Source organism: Elephantulus edwardii, unplaced genomic scaffold (genome assembly GCF_000299155.1).
Source record: "Elephantulus edwardii isolate Elephantulus edwardi_28Jun2011 unplaced genomic scaffold, EleEdw1.0 scaffold00074, whole genome shotgun sequence".
Lineage (NCBI taxonomy): Eukaryota > Metazoa > Chordata > Mammalia > Macroscelidea > Macroscelididae > Elephantulus > Elephantulus edwardii.
Window position 1 is genome coordinate 14,324,000 of NW_006399824.1, and position 3,395 is coordinate 14,327,394.

The following is a 3,395-nucleotide window of genomic DNA, read 5'->3' on the forward strand; positions in this document are numbered from 1 at the left end:
TATCAAATGGGGAAATGATAACCTCTTAAACAAATGGTGCTGACAAATTGGACTTCCACCTGCAGAAAGCTGAAACAGGATGCACACCATACACAAAAATCAACTCAAGGTGGATTAGAGACCTGGGAGTAAAGCCCCAAACCATAAAGTTCATAAGAGACAAAATGAGATCAAGTTTAGAAGTGCTAGTCCAAGGTATAAAGAGACTGCCAAATACAACCAGAATTGCACAGTCTGAAGAGGATAAAATTGATGCATGAGACCTTTTAAAGATTAAATCCATGTGTACATCAAAACCTTTTCCCAACATCATGAAAAGAAAACCTACCAAATGGGAACAAACATTTGGTAATACCATCTCATACAAGGGTCTCATAATGAAAGTCTACAGAGGACTCCTTGATCTCCACAAGAAAAAAGACTCATAATCAAATTACAAAATGTGCAAAAGACATGGAATTTTCACAGAGGAAGATACTCGAGTGGCAAACAGACACATGAAGAGATGCTCAAAATCACTAGCAATAAGACAGATGCAAATCAAAACCACAGTGGGGTACCATCTCACTCCAGTAATAGTGGCAAAGTTTAACAGGGCAGCAAGTAATAAATGTTGGAAACAATTTGGCGAGAAAGGAACTCTTATACATTGTTGACGGAGTTGTAAAATGGTGCAACCACTCTGGAAGGTAGTTTGGAGCTTCCTCTAAAAGCTGAACATAGAAATTCCATATGACCCAGCTATTCACTACTTGGAATATACCCTGAGAAAATGAGAACTGAGGTACAAACGGAGGCTTGTACACCAATGTTCATGGCAGCATTATTCACCATAACAAGAACATGGAAACATCCCAGATCTCCAACCACAAATGAATGAATTGAAAAATTCACACAATGGAATACTATGCAGCATGCAGGAACAATGATTTTGTAAATTATTACCTAACTTGGGAGGGACTGGAGAGGATTATTCTGAGTGAATTAACTCAGTCCGACAAGGACAAATATTGTATAAAACCATTTTTGTAGAATGAGTATGAGGATTGGGGGCAGGGTGGATGGAAGCAGAGGGATGAGGATGTGCAGGAGAAGGGGGGAGATTAATCATGGGGTTGTGCAATTTGTTGAATTGGGGAGGTGAGGAAAATTGGAAGAATCTGTTCTGGAAAACAATGTATTTGAATTTTGTAAATAAATAAATATAATAATAAAACCAAAACAAACTAACAAAAAAGATAATAAAACTTCTCGCCACTGGACCCATAGACAACATCATACTAGATGGAGAAATGACTCAAACTGTTAACAACTTCATCTTATTTGGATCCACAGTCAACACCCAAAAGTCAAGAGGTCAGGAGCTGTATTGCACTGGGGAAGTTTTCAGTCAAAGATCTGTCCAAATTATTGGGGAGCAATGATGTTTGTTTCAAGACTAAGGAGAGTTTGATTCAGGCCATAATCTTTTCAAACACTTGTGTGCATCTGAAAGCTAGACAACAAAGGGTGATAGTAGAAGGACTGATTCCTTTGATATGTAGTTTTGGACAAGTGTACTGAATATCCCATGGACTACCAAAAGAACAAACAAGTATGTCTCAGACAAAGTGCATTCAGAATGCTCCTTGGAGGCAAAGATGATGAAGCTTCATCTCACAACTTCAGGCATGTTGCTAGTAGAGGCTACTCCATGGAGATGGACATCATGCTTGAAAAGATGAGGGTCAATGAAAGAGATTAAGACCCTTGACTAGATGGACTAAAACAGTGACTGCAGCAATGGGCTCAAGTGTGTCAAAGATTGTGAGGGTGGCAATGGATAGAACAGGGTTCAGATCTGTTGTTCATATGGTCACTGAGTCCTATTCAACTCGATGATACCTAACAAAAACAATATTATGGTATTGACTAAGAATATTGAATTTCTTGTGGATAATTAGAAGAACAGATAAATCTTTCATAGAAGAAATACAGTTGAAATACTCTTTACAAGTGAGAGTGGAGAAACTGAAGGATTTCATATTATTGGGAGGGACAAGTTCCTGAAGAAGTCCATCACGTTTGGTGAAGTAGAAGGTTGGGGGGAAAAGAAGACCCTAAAGGAGATGAATTAATATAGTGGCTGCACTAATGGGCTCAAATGTATAAATAATTGTGAGGATGACTCAGGACTAGACAGTGTTTCATTCTCTGGAACATAGGAACTGACATGATGGCACCTACCTGCAAAATATAAGGGATTTGGATTAGGAGTCACCCTATTCTTGCATAACCTTATAACTGATAGCGAAAGGAAAATCCTGTTGCAAAACAAGATGACATTGACTGATGATTAGAATGTGGACATATTTCTTGTAGTATGCAATTAAATCTATAACACTAATAATGAGAATGATTCATTCTCATATTTTAATTATGGGATGGCTAAATGAAGACAGAGGTTAAGTATGTGGGTTTCAAAATGAGACATAAGTTCAAAACCTGTTTGTCACTTAGAAGCTGTGTGTTTATGGAGAAATCATTAAAACATCTTTCAGTTACAATTTATTAATTTGTAAAGCAGAGCAAACTTTGGTTGGAAGTCTTGATCCACCAATTGAAAGCTGAGCAACTCTGTTGCTGTTGCGATTGCTGTCAAGTCGATCATGACTTATAGCGACTTCATGAACAAAAGACGAATCCCTTTCTATAACTATTCTCTTTTCTCCAAGTCCATAGAGTTTCCAGAGGCATGTAGTTTAGGAAGTGGATACCACTCCTGCTTCCAAACCTGTTTTACAACTGAGCTTAAGCAAACACTGTCCACATTGGAAAACCATCATGTCATTTCACCCTCCAATGGCACAAGTTTCAGCGTCACAGCAAATCCAGATTACCTCAGTATTGCAAATTGGCAACGAGTGATGTACAAAGTAGGAGAACTCTGTTTATATTGATAATCTGAATCTAATTGGGTATAATAATATCTATCTCTTTGTGTTATTACCTACTGAGTGCTTTTGACTTACAACAGCTTTCAGTGAACTTGTATCGTGTTCTGAGGCTATGAATCTTTATGGGAGAAGATTGCTTCATGTTTCTCCCGTGGCATGGCTGATGCATTTGAAACATCAGCCCACACATAATACTGCACTGCCAGGGCTTCGTTGTTGTTGCTGTTGGGTGCCCTGGAGTCCACTACTAATAACAGATAACCTATGACCAAGAGATGTAAACCTTGTCCTGCCATGTGCCATCATTATGATTTCTGCCATGCCTTGTTGAAGTTACTGTGCCAATTCACTTCACTGAAGGTCTTTTTCTCTTTTGCTATGGGTCAGTTTTGACTCAAAGGCACACAACAAAAACAGCTGTGTTTTACTTATTTTTTTGAAACCATCAACAGCCTGAGC